This window comes from Adiantum capillus-veneris, chromosome 28, assembly GCF_014529385.1.
Source record: "Adiantum capillus-veneris isolate H3 chromosome 28, ASM1452938v2, whole genome shotgun sequence".
Classification (NCBI taxonomy): domain Eukaryota; kingdom Viridiplantae; phylum Streptophyta; class Polypodiopsida; order Polypodiales; family Pteridaceae; genus Adiantum; species Adiantum capillus-veneris.
Window position 1 is genome coordinate 72,993,703 of NC_140958.1, and position 14,552 is coordinate 73,008,254.

Sequence of the window (14,552 nt, forward strand, 5' to 3'; positions counted from 1 at the left end):
GAGACGGACTGAAAGCTAAAATCGCTAAAGGCTGAAATCTGCAAATCTCTATCTGCTGAATTTTGACTCTATGTCGTTGATGATGTCGATGGCGACGACGCGCGATGCAGATGCTGAAACTGTAAACTTCGATGGATCCCACCGTGCGGCGAGGAACTGCTGCGGGAAGGTGAGATCTGCGAGGTTTGGAACTTGTTCTGTTGTGTCTAAGGGCTGAAAACTGAAAATGTTGGTCCTATGGCTGATTCTGTCGCGATGATCTGCAAAAACGTTGAGGTTGATCTGCAAATCAAAAACAGTAGGGCTGATAACTGACCTTGCGGGAAAATCTGCTAACTCTAGGGCTGATTTGTTGTCTACTGTCATCGGGAATCTGCAAGTGCAAAAACGCTGGTTGATCTGGTGCAAAAACGCTAGGGCTTGGGGTTCTGCTGAGAAGTTGCCTGTTGAGCGAGTGCTCCTGCTGCCTCTTCTGCCAGAAAGTGCTAGCTCTAGTTTGTTTATATACAAACTTAGCAAAATTGCCCTACCTACTTTCCAACAAAAGTCACTTAATAAGTGAAAAATGTTAAAAATAGGGAAAATAGGCCTATGCATTGTAAAAATGCTACTGATGGGAATGCTTATGATCATGCTGTGTGCAACCAGAGGATATGCATCTACACTAAGTGCCTAGGCATGCATGGTCTGCGAACAGACTCACAAAAGTGCTAGAACACTTGCTAATCTAGACTGGCTGGACTGACGGAACCCTTGTCGTGCTGTAGCTTGTCCACGGATACATAGGGTTGGATGTGTCACATGACAGTAGTACAGGGCTTTATGACTGGGCAACTTGAGGATGATACGTTCAGGACTCGGTTAGTTGCCGCGGTGAATGTCTTTTCGCAGCTGGTGCAGAATCCAAGGTTTATGGAGTTCTTGCAAGCGCCACCAGTGCAACAGCAAAATAGGCAACCTACAGTGCGTATGGAGCTTGTTGAAGCTCAAGCCCAAGTACTTAATGCGACTCAGCAGGAAAGGGAACACTCGCATGTTGTGGAGTCAAGGGCTCCAAAACAGATTCCTCCCGTGCTTGAACAGGTGGCTAGAACGCTTATTCCACAAGTTATACCAGTTCAGCCCGCCACCTTTCAGAGCCAGCATGCTGTCTTGAATGGACAGGGTACTGGATACCAGGCTATGCACCCAGTTTTGCCACCACCCATGGTACATCCTGGGTATTTTGGGGGTGGATCAGTGTTCCAAAGTATGGCTGGTTACGTGCCTGGAAGTCAGCCGTACATGCTTGGAACAATGTTTGGGGGTATGCAAGGCATCATGCCAAACCCCATGTATAGAAGTATCGGCATGCAACAGGGTTTTCAGCGCAACCAGGGCCAGTTTGGGGTGCCACAGGGTCATTTTGGCATGGCAGGTTTTTCTGGACAGCAGCCAGATATCGCACCTTTGATGCAAAATGTCAATGGCCAAGATGTGCCGATCATGCCTACTACAGTGCCCATGTTGCAGGCCATTCCATATGACAACTTGGGGACACTGGAGAAGCCGAAAGCTTACAAAGAAGATGGTGCAGCTATAAAGTTCAGTACTTCCAGTGGCTTTGAAGATAAAGCAAAGGCTCTTACTTTCCTCCAGCAGTTTGATATAGCTTATGCAGGAGGGAATTTTACAGAGGCCTCGAAAGTCAGGAAAGCTGCCACTTTCTTAAAGGACAATGTGCTCACATGGTGGACGACACATTTAATGCAAGGACACGCACCCGCCACTTGGGTTTACTTCAAGCAAATGTCAAATGAATTTGAAGCCGACGTCATGACAGATTGGCACCAGCTTACTTCAGCTTCGTGCAAGAGCTTGCTAGAGTACAATAGGAGGTTTTGTAAAGCGTTACACTCAGTGACCTCCTACAGATTTGTGCCATTGACAGAGCAGATAGAGAAGGACTGTTGTGTGCTGCCTAAAGGACTTCGCGATTACTGTACCAAGAACAGAGTGGCTACCCTCACTCAGTTAATGGAAGTTGCGAACACTGGTCTTGCCTTGTTGAAAGGAGAGGACAGTGGGTTTCCGAGCAACGACAAAGGAGGGCAGCAAAAGAAAAATTCAGCAAAGAAGCCCTTTGTGAAAACGGCTCCTGATGCATCACAGGGGTCAGAAAAGGCCACCAAGGACAAGGATTCAGCCAGGACTTCTGGAGCGCAGGCAAAGAAACAGAAAAAGAAGCCTTTTGTGCGCAAGTCGCTCGAGGAAAAGAAGGTCCTAATGGCTGAAAATAAATGCTTTATTTGCGAGCAGCCTGGTCACTTTGCTACCAATTGTCCACAAAGGAAAAGACCAGCTGACGCAGATGATAAAGAAGACCAGAAAGGCAAGAAGCCTAAACCCACGGTAGGTTTGGTGCCAGACATGGTGGGTGACAGGCCCAGTACAAATGCCAGTAAGTTATGCAGGACATGGGTCAAGTTAGGGATCAGACGGCACTCATCTTCTTTGATCCAGGTGCCAAAGCCAACTTTATCTCACCAGAGTTAGCTATGAAGCTGGGCATCAGAGCTAAAGAGCTGGGGTACACAACACATGCAGGGTTGGCATGTCCTGGCCACTCAGAGTGTGTTACTCCCATCATTGGAAAACTGCGTCTACATATTCAGTCGTATGTGGACACAGAAGAGTTCTACATCATGCCGCTGGAAGGATGTGACGCCTTGTTGGGGATCCCGTGGATGTTCCGAGTGCATGGAGTCTCGGATGCCTACAACAAAAAGATCACTGTACAACATAGGGGCAAAACTCACATCTTGGATGTAAAGCTTAAAGGAGAGTCAGTCCCTATTGTATCTGCTTCTGCTATCACTTCTGTAATAAAGAATCATCTTTCTGTGTACTTGATTTTTGCACGTGATGTCTCAAATAGTGATCAATCAAATTTATTTGTGTTAGATAAAGAAAGGTCAGCATTTTTGCAAAAGCTTAGTGACTGTTATTCTGATTCATTACCGTCGCAATTGCCGCCAGAGAGACATGAGGACCATCGGATAGATTTGGTGCCAGGGTTAGCGCGGCTAGCGCAGCAAAAAGAGATTATGGGCCAGGTTGAGGAGTTATTAGAGAAGGGGCTGATTCATCCTAGTTGTTCACCCTTTTGCTCCCCAGTGCTCCTAGTGTAGAAGAAGGATCGCTTATGGCGCATGTGTATTGATTACCGTGCCTTGAATAAGAATACATCAAGAATAGGTTTTCTATTCCTCAAATTGATGATATTCTCGATTGTTTAGAGGGTGCTGCAATTTTCAGCAGGATAGACCTTAAGAGTGGGTACCATCATATTCGTATAAGGCCAGAGGATGTGCACAAAACTGCGTTTAGAACGACATTTGGTCTTTATGAGTTTCTAGTGATGGCGTTTGGTCTAACGAATGCTCCCGCCAGTTCAACAGAATGATGGACCGGATTTTCCGCTCGCATCAACAACTTATTGGGACGTTCTTTGATGACATGATAGTCTATTCGAAGAATGAAGAGGAGCATAGGCGTCACTTGACCATTGTGTTCGAAGAGCTGCACAGTCATCACAGGCTACTTGTCAATCCTAAGAAAAGTGAATTTTTCCTGTAAGAGATCCACTTTCTTGGCCACATAGTCTCAGAGGATGGTGTCAGAATGGATCCTGCAAAGGTCGAAGCTATTAAGGCATGGCCAGACTTGAAGACTGTGCACGATGTCAGAAGCTTCTTGGGATTGTGTTCCTACTATAGAAGGTTTATCAGAAATTTTGCAGAGATAGCATCAGATGGACCTAAAAAGAAAGGGGTCACTTTCAGATGGACCCAAAAAGAGATTTTAGCTTTTAGTCTCTTAAAGGAGAAGTTGACTTCAAATCCAGTTATTGTTTTGCCAAATCTCAGGAAGTCATTTGTGGTCCAGTGTGACACGTGTGGCAGTAGCATCGGAGCAGTGCTAATGCAAGATGGACGGGTAGTAGCCTATGAAAGCCGAATTTTGCAAGGGCCAGAGAAGACTATGCAAGTCTATGAGAAAGAGCTCTTGGCCGTGATTCATGCGCTTTCTAGCTGGAAGCACTACCTCTTAGGTGCTGATTTTGTTGTCCTAACAGACCATCAGACCTTGCGATACTTCTTGACACAGTCAAAGTTATCTGAAAAGCATATGCGATGGGCAAACATTCTTTTCATGTTCCACTTTCAGATTATGCATGTGGAAGGCAAGAAGAATGTTGTGGCCGATGCGTTATCAAGAAAGCCACAAATTTCAACTGTGTCAATTCCTTATCATCATGAGCTAGATGACATGAAGGAACAATATACTGCTGATGAAGATTTTGCAAGGATATTTGAACAGTTACAAGAGGGGCAACATCATGAGCAATACCTCCTCAAAGATCGTTTTATGATGATGCATGGCAGACTTTGTGTCACTAGGCCACTGCGACATAAGGTCATGGAAGAGTCATGTCCCACCGTATGCAGGGAATCGTGGCATTGATGCGACAATTAAAGATGTAGAGACATTCTTCTATTGGCCTACCTTAAAGAGAGATGTGGATGCCTTTGTGCGAGCATGCATAGTTTGCCAAAAGGTCAAGTTTGACAAGCAAAAGGCACCAGGGTTGTTACAACCACTGCCGATTCCGGATAAGCCATGGGAAAGCATTGCTATGGACTTTATCTTTGATCTTCCAAGAACGCCAACAGGGAATGATGGTATATGGACCATTATTTGCAGGTTCAGTAACAGGCCCATTTTATCCCTGTCAGGAAGAAGATAAAATCTGATTAGATGGCACGCTTGTTCATGTACAATGTGTTTAAGTACCATGGTATGCCACAATCGATTATCAGTGATCGTGATCCTCGCATGACCAGTTTGTTCTGGAGAGGATTGTTTGAGAACATGGGCACTACGCTCAAGTTTTCGTCTTTGTTTCATCCACAAACTGATGGACAATCAAAAGAGGTTAATTCTACTATCTTAGATCTGCTAAAATGTTATGTGTCAGATAATAAAGGCAAGTGGGAACAGTATTTGCCTATGCTTGAATATGCGTACAATAATATGGTGCATTCGTCAACTGGCAAAGCACCTTTTGAGATTGTTGAAGGCGGCAAAAAAGTTCCTTCCATTTTGCATACAAAGGACAAGATCTTTGAGGCAGATCGATATGTTGAGAACATGGATGAAATGTACAAGAAAATTAAAGTTGCTTGGGAGAAGACTCAGGCAAAACAGAAAAAGGCTATTGATTGTCACCGTCCTGGTGATTGGGTTCTGTTAAGATTCGAAAAGTCAAGGTTAAAGAAGATGAAGGGCAAGGAACTGCTGTTTCCTAAGCTCAGTATGCGTTACTATGGGCCTTTTCAAGTGCTTGACAAGATCAGCGATGTGGTTTACAGGCTGAAATTGCACGGAAGATTCATAATGCGTTTCATGCGAGTCTTCTAAGACCCTTCGTGGATGATGTGCCAGAAGATATGCCAGATGAGGATCAGCCAGAAGTTGAAGAACTTGATGAGATCCTGGTACCTGAGCAAGTTTTGGCACATAAGGACAGAAAAGTTAAAGGACAAGTTGCAAGACGTTATTTGGTGAAGTTCAAGAACTATCCGCCTATGGATGCAAAGTGGATGGAAGAGCATGAACTGTCAGAGTCACCAAATGTATTGCAGCTTTACCTTGAAGCCTTTGGGTTACAACCTACCTATGCCCCAACCCAACGTGTGCAAAGGAGGGGTAATGATAGAGCTAGCACATGAAATGTACATATGAATTGAGTGTAATAAATGGAAATGACAAAAGGATGAAGGTCTCATTAAGTCATTTGTATCTATGTGTTACGACCTTTCTTGCGGATACATGCGATAATAAAAGAGTGTTGATAGCACAAGATCATCAGTGGCGTGTATTTATGGTATGCAATCGAGGACGTTTGGATTTCAAGAGGGGGGTATGTCACGAGGACGTGGCAGTTGTTAATTATGTCATGAGGACGTGGCAACTGCTAACTTTAGTTGTTGGTTTCTTTCCAATCCTCTTTTTGGAGTAGCAAACGGTCGGACATTGTATGGCCAATGTGAACGGTAGTTTCACCCGCAGATAGGAAGTGGTCGGCACTGGAATTCGTATAGTAAGAGGATGTCTATGCTCAGAGCAAGATCATGTAGGTCCCCCCGTCGCACTTAGCAAGTTGGTGGATACTAGGAAGTGAACTCAATAAAGGTATAAGTCAAGGTGGGACTACCAACTGAAAGTATCCGATAGTTGGGCCACGTTGCACTTTTGGATGTGGTCCCAATGAGGATAGATGGTTAGAAGACCATTGGGAGCCCAACGGAATCATTTCCTAAAATTTAGGGAACTGCTATTTTGGGCCGTGAAATGTGTTCGCGTCATTACCTCCGGTATGACTAGGGGAACATTTTACAACTCTGCCAAGAAGTCAATTGAGCCACCGGTCCGGAGATTTTTAGGCGGCAAACCCGGAACGGGAAAATGCTTGTAAATGCGCCAAGTGGCAATTTTTCATGAACTTGCCTCATGCAGAAAAATGGGCGCTGAATTTTAAGCTGGGAAGTGGCCTGATTTGCATTTTGTCACAGGTTAAGAGCTATGGAGTGCTTTCTTTCCCTCCCATGTACAGTGTGGTGCTAGGAGTGATGCCCTGCACGCTACACACTGCTCTCTCTCTCTCTCTCTCTCTCTCTCTCTCTCTCTCTCTCTCTCTCTCTCTCTCTCTCTCTCCCTCTCCCCAACTGATTGGTCTCATAGGTCATTTTGGCCTTTTGAAGACGTTAATATAACATTTCATTTCATTTCATTTTCTCTCTCTCTCTCTCTCTCTCTCTCTCTCTCTCTCTCTCTCTCTCTCTCTCTCTCTCTCTCTCTCTCTCTCTCTCTCTCTCTCTCTCTCTCCTACTTGCAGTTATGCGATGCCCCACAAGAGGGCTCTTCATTTGACTGATGTACAGCTATGGATTCATGATTTTGTGTTGAGGCAAGAGCCTCCTTGAGCAGGAACAGGGGTAGCTAGCTGCTACTCCTAAGCAAGCACCAGTGAGGGTTATAACCTCACCGTATAGGTGCAAATTCAGCGCTGTGTATGCGCAGAAAAGTTTTTCAGCCATACGGACGCTAGAACCTTTGGGAATTGTGTCTCACTGGCAGAGAACAATTCGAGGACTGTTTAGGGTTGGAAACAGGGCAAAAACCAATAAATACAACGACCTGAATTTACTGTTTTTGGGTTGGAATAAGAGGGTTTACGCCAGTGCAAGTGAGTTCTAGCAGGGGAATTGGTTTCGCGCAAGTTTTGGGGCTGTTATGCTACCGAAATTTGGCCAAATCAGGTAGTATCTAGAGGGATACAGGTAAAGGATTCCCAGGACTCTACTTTGTAATTTATCCTCTCAAAGAATAAAGAAATACCGAAAGGGGTGCCAGTTTTGGGGCCTACAGGTTGTCGGCGTCTGCTCGGGGCATTCTAGCTTCCGAGTCGTGTGTGTATTCAAGTGTTAATTCCCCTCGCAGGTTCTTTTTGCAAAGTGCTCTCTGTGTGTGTCTAAAGTAAAGATTTTCCGGTGAAAGCCAACGCCTACCGCCCCACGGGTCGGTTTCAGAAACAAAAGAGATACTCCTATTGGAGCAGAGCGTTCCCTTAAGTCTGGAAAGATTACACGAAAGTATCTGGTAAAGTTCAAGAACTATTCCACTTTGGATGCTCAATGGATGACTGAGCAGGAATTAGAACCTTATCCCAAGGTTCCGAAAAGATATTTACAAGCACTATAGTTCAGGACAACTGTTTACTTAAGAACTATTTAGTTAGGAAACTGTAGATGTACAGGAATCGATAAAATCCATCAAGAAAAAACATCTTTGATGTGTCATATGATGGGTGATATTAAGCATTGCGAAGGAGTTGTCCCATACGTTTGGTGGGAGAGACCGGATAAGGGGTGTTCCCAATGCGTCATGGGATGGGTGACGGGAGCATTAGACAGGGAAGACTATGGACCGAGAGAGAAATCCGAACTGAGTAAGAATTACGCGTAAAGATGCAAGCAAATAAATAAAGATGGGTTCTGAGAAGCTTTGAAGAAAAACAGGATAATTTTGAGTGCTTTCCGAGAAAGCAGATGCTTTCGCGCGAAGGAGTTTATGTTTGCATTGCATCCATGCCTAAGATTGCATCTAGGGACGCCTGGGGAGTACTGTGTAAGCATTGGTTTTCAACTCGTAAGTTTTGACTGAGTTTTAAATAGGTTCACACCATTATAAAAATTGTCTGGCTGCCCTCTTAATAAGTAGGCAACCCATTGGTAATAAATAGGTTTTAAATAGGTTCACACCATTATAAAAATTGTTTGGCTGCCCTCTTAATAAGTAGGCAACCCATTGCCCTCTTAATAAGTAGGCAACCCATTGGTAAAAAAGAGGCTCAAAAACCAAGGCGCCCCCATCTCTAGCTATTTCTTACTGAAAATGTGTGTGTGCGCGAGTGCACTTCAAGGCTCGTTAATTCAGCTCTCATAAGAAAAGCAAGGCGCCCCCAGTTACTTGGAACGGGAACGGGGAACAGGGGGCTCCGGAATGGTACTGGAACGTAAAGGCGGGGACCGGAATGGGAACGCCGGAACGGTCCACAAAAAAACGCTGAAATTAACCTCAAAACAACCTATAAGTTAGTAAACAACTATAAACCAAGCTTCTAACATCTAGTTGGACAATTAGAATCATGTTCAAGCATGTTTCAAGTTTCAACATGTCGTTTGTGCGCATTAGTGGTTGTGGACATAAATTTAATTTACCGGGGTTGTAGACACCTCATAATATACTAAGCGCATCACAAATAACATTATCTAGGAAGTGCATCTTCAAAGATTGAAGAGCTCAATAGAGTCTAGACCGAAAGATGGAGTAAAAAGACCATGACTATAAGTTCAAGTGTGGCTTATAAGGCCAGCCAAGGCGCTACAAAAAGATAAGCATTGAGAACTCAAAGAATAGATAAGAGTCGAGGCTCAAGAGTCAAGACTAGCCACTAGGGACTCGAGCTCAATACATAGATGCCAAAATGGAAACATGTCAAAGGCTAAGGCTCAAGGACTAGAAGAGCCACTAGCTTGCCAGTCTGTAGTGGTGGCGTGGAGATCATGGATGTTAGCCCAATCCTCATCCCCAACAGGCTCGTCCGCATCATCCACTTCGTAAAAAACTTCTGTAGATCCACCCTCCCCAAGTATCTCCGCCTCTCCCTCCATCTCCCACTGTAGAAAGGGATCTGATACTTTGGATGCCGACTTGCAAAGCATACGCAAGTTTGCACTCACAAATACAAGATCATTTGCTTTCTCCACGGCAAGTCGGTTTCTCTTCCTGGATGCAACGTGGCTATAAACTATAACCGGCCTATACAACATAGAGGGAGGTACTATTTCAATTACCTGTTAACTTTACACAGAGCACTGAGAAGGGAAGAGAACACAGTCGCGTCCAACGACTAGAATGTCACTGCGCACACGAGACCGACACCCTGTAGGCTCCAAAGACTGGCGCCCCTTTCGGTATTTCTTTAATTTAGAGAGCAGGAATTACAAAAAGAGAGTCCTTGGAAGATAACACCTGCATCCAGCTAGTACGCTCCAGATTCGGCAGAATTTCGGCAACATAACGGTACCGAAATTAATCCGAATCAGTTTCCAAGCTCAAGACTCTATCCCACTGGCGTTATCCCTCAATTGGGAGCACAAAACAGTAAATTCCAGGTCACTGTAAATTCTGGTTCAGTCCTGTTTTTTATCTGATTTGGGCACACGACGGTCCCTACACTGTTCCCTGCACCTTGGGCTTGGTGCCCCTTGATTCTGGAAGCATCCCGGGCACAAAACAGTCTCAAAACAGAGTAAAAACAGCAAGCAAACAGTGCTCAATTTACTGCGCAATCGAGAGGTTATCACCCTCTCGTGGACCTGCTTTGGTGCAGCAGCTAGCTACACCGGTTCTTGTGCAAAGAGGCTCTTGCCTCAGCATGAAAGCATATTTCCCCACACCTGTACATAGGTCAAATGAGAAGCCCACTAGTGGGGCATAACATACTGTACGTAGGGGAGAAAGAGAGCAGTATGTAGCGTGCAGGGCATCACTCCTGTCACCATATGTGCATAGAGGGCAAGGTAAGCATTCCATAGCTTCTGTACCTGCTACAATCCACCTGAGGCTGAAAATGGCGTCCCCTTTGTTGATATGCAGCTCGTTTTTGCCTCCCAGAGTGGCAGAATCGCTCACAGGCTGATACGTCGCCCAGTTTCCGAGTTTGGGCTTTCCCTGCTAAAAATATCTCAACTGGTGGATCAGTTGACTGGGCAGCAGAGCAATAAATTGTTCCCCTTGTCATTCCAGAGCTAATGACGCGAACACATTTTCCAGTCAAAAATAGCAGTTCCCTAAATTTTAGGAGATGCTTCCATGGCGTCCCTATCGGTCTCCTGACCATCATTGAAGACTACCATTTGACCAACATCTACAATGTGGGTTAATTTACTGGCCCCTTTCAACTTATAAAGTTGCAGTGACTTGACGAGTGGCCCAAATTCCAGTTTGGCGCACACGAGCTTCCATACTCATCAGAATTCAGTGCTAACTGGCCCGGGCAGTCCCTGTCTGACCGACCTAGATCCCCGATGTGAGAAACCCATTTGGCTGCGAGTCGTTGAAGCTCTGGCCCATTTGAGCCATAGTCGTGCCACCACAAAACTGAGGAGACCTTGGTGTGATCATGATTCTCGCATATCCCTGTACATAGCAAGCTGATCCTTGATTTTGCGGTGTTATTCTCGATCAGGGTGAAACATGCTCAAGATCTCGTTCCTTTGCTTGGTCACCTCCCCATCATGCTCGTGTCCTGCACCTTGAAACTCTGGATCCAGCATAAAAGCCGCACCATAGAAAGGGGAAGCATAAGAGTCCCATCTACTTTGACAAGGCTGGCTAATCTCCTTAAACCAGTCTCCATCTGGCTCAAGTGTTTGGAGGGCCTCCACCATGCGATCCATGGCCTCATAAACCTTGCCATTGCAAGGTTGCATGCAATCAACTACTTGAAGCAAGTGGAGTACATGCTCCACCATTTGGTCTATAGTCTTCAATGACTCCCAAAATTGGGGATCCTCTGACTTGTCTGCACATAAGATCCCTGCGACTGAACCTGCGTAGGATGAGGAAGTGTACTCCGTATTGATGAGGGTCTGCCGCACTGCACTTTGACATTCGCATAGGCGATGAACCATTAGGTAGTTGTAGGCAAAGGGGGTCTCACAGTACAGAACCTTGCCCACTGACCGCTTCAAGAATGCAGTACGAAGGAGATTGTGATTGTTGATGAAGGACACTAGCTTGGACGCATTTGTAATGAGTGACTCAATCCAAGGTAGGCGCTCTTTATCCTTTAAAAGGTTGTTGAGGCAATGTGCCATACAAAATGACACTTTGATGCGGGGATTCATGCCCTCCAAAATGGCGCCGGCTGCCCTGGTTGATGCCTCCCCATTTGCAGACAAGCTGCAACACCACCTCTGGGCCAATGATCTCTATGGAAGACGCCCACTCTCTTGCAAGCACATCGGCGGAGTTCCCTGTTTCTGTGGCATCATGTGAGTGGGCAAAGTACATCTTTCCCTTGCAATAAACCACAAGTCCATGAATGGATCTCCTCCTCGTGTCGCTCCATCGATCTGCAATGAGTGTCATTCCATACTTGGCCCATTGTCGCTTCATGTTTACAGCTGCCATCTCCACTATGGCCTTCTCTCTATCAAGAAGAGTAGTACGGAGGGCCTTTGAAGTGGGTGGCACGTAGCGTGGGCGTAATCCCCAATTCTTGTGCACATTGCCTTGAAGTAGTCCGACCTATACAATGTACATGTCACAAAGGTCAAAAGTCATGTGAGTGTTGAATGGAAAACGGACATATTAGTTATGGTCATAATAATGATAATATTTATGAGCATTGAGAACTTGGAACTTACCGAGCCTTTATGAAAGGGATATGGTCGTGATAAAAAAAGCGGGCAAAGGAGGCATCCACATCCTCCTCCTTTTTTGGATCCCATGACGCATCTAGAGTTCGTTGACAATGGGTAGGAAGAGAGGGTGAAATCGTTTAAAATGATGTTTGAGCCGCTGCACTACGACCGCCAACGGAAGCTTGCGAATGAGTGGCAGAAGAAGGAAAAACCAAGTGATTGGGGTCAATGGCTTGTCGCTTGGGTCGATCATTTGCTTTGGCTCTCATAATGGCATCCTTGATGTGTCACGTGACACATCAACAGTCAAGTCAGTGTAGAATAGGAAGTGATCTGGTACTTTTGTGAGTCTGTTCTCGCAGACCGTGCATGTCCAGACACTTAAACTAGATGCATATCCTCTGGTTGCACACATCATGATCATCAGATTACCATCGGAACCCATCAAGAGCATTTTTACAGTGCATAGACCTATTTCCCTATTTTTGACATTTTTCACTTATTATTTTTAAGTGACTTTTATTGGAAACTAGGTAGGGCAATTTTGCTAAGTTTGTATATATAGAAACCTAACGCTAGCACTTTCTGGCAAAAGAGGCAGCAAGAACCAGTATGTTCACAGGCAACTTCTCAACAGGACCCCAAGATCCCTAGCGTTTTTACTCCACTGCAGATGGGCTAGCATTTTTTTGGACAAGAACTCAGATCAGCCAGCGTTTTTGCTTTTGCATCAGCCTGGCGTTAGAACCACATCAGATTAGCCTAGCGTTTTGCATTGCAAGACAACCGGCAGCAGCAGAAGACAAGAACCAGCCCTAGCGTTTTGTGATCAGCTTGGACCTCAGCATTTTTGCAGTTCCGGCGCGTAAAAGCAACAAGAAGACCAGTGTTTTCAGTTTTCAGCAATTAGCACCCGCAGTAGAAGTCCCAAACCCCGCAAATCTCACCTTCCCGCAGCAGATGTTCGCTGCACGGTCAGATCCTGCGAAGTTTGCAGATTCAGCCCGGAAAAGTTGAAAACACAGATTTCAGCATCTATGTTTTCAGCGTGTTGTCGTCGTATCGTCGTCATCGCCGTCGTCACCGACATAGAGTCAGAATTCAGCAGATAAAAATTTCCAGATTTCAGCCCTTATCATTTTCAGATTTCAGCCCGTCTCGTCGTCGTCCTCATTGTCGTCGACATCGTCGGCAAGCCCAAGCATCGTAGAGATTTGTGCAATCAAAAGTAGACCGCTCTCGCCATAGAGAGTGGGGCCTTCGGAGGAGGGTTTGACAACATTCTAGTGTCGTATTCTTCTCTCTCTCTCTCTGAGTCTCAGCACCTTCATTCACAGCGTTCATCCACTTTGTTTGTGATCACTTGCACTCTCTCACTAAAGGAACGGAAGACTCTCCCTTCTGTAAGTAAAAGGAACCTTGAGCACAGTTCGGAGCACTCATCTTGAGCAAAGTTCAACATTCACTTTCGCTGCACCTTACATTGGTATCAGAGCTTTGACAGTGTTCTGTATCACTCAAGGAAAGAACCACAAGAACCACATAATTTTCTTTGCTTGTTGCGGTCACACATAACCCAAGTTCTCTTGGGCGTGTCGATTCTTAATCGTGTTTTTGAGGAGTGACAGGAAACCCAAGAAAGAAGGGCTTGTCCAGCCTCCCCTTGTGCCTCTTTTCACTCATTGAGAGCGGACCGTGCACTTAGCGGCCGGCCAATCGACGTGAGGTGGGAAAAAGCAACCTTGGTGTGAGCGCAAGGCCGCCAAGGGGTGTGCCCGTGAAAAAGAGAAGAACTTGGGTGAAGAGAAGATCCTTCTCTAACACAGATTGCAAGCGAAAGAAGAACCGCAAGAACCTCAAGAATCTCAAGAACCCCAAGACCCTCAAGAACCTCAAGAACTCAAGAACGTGAAGAACCCAAGAACTAAGACCCGCAAGAACCCAAGTTCCTCGTGAACTTAAGAACCCAAGACTTCAGTGGATCGTCATCACCCGAAGCGGAATGGATACTTTGCATGGAGGTGGTGAGCATGGGAACGGCGAAGAAGAGTTTTCCTCACCAGGAGTTTTTTCCGACCCTCCCCCTTCCCCACCTACGCCAAGGATTGCATCAACTGCTATGGAGGCTTTGGAGCAGATGTTTATGGACAGGAAGTTAGAACGCGAAGCAATGAAGTTAGAACGCGAAGAAAGGAAAGCAGAAATAGAGCGTGAACACGAAGAAAGAATGGTAGCCATTGTTGGAATTAGGGTTGCAGAGAGACACACACAACTTGGAGAAGACGAAGGAAGCTCAAGGCACACAATAGAGAGTGTATTACTTAGTGTGCAATGGAAAGATAGATAGCCCTAGAGTGATGGGCGTATATACAATGCACGGGGGAAAAAACCTCCTAAAGAGGGAAAAAATGCCCCGGCGGTCCTAGTGTGTTCACACACATCACTACCACATGTATATGGTAACAAATCCCCCCTGGAGTGATGCGGTGAACGAGAGCTGGCACATGAGTAAAG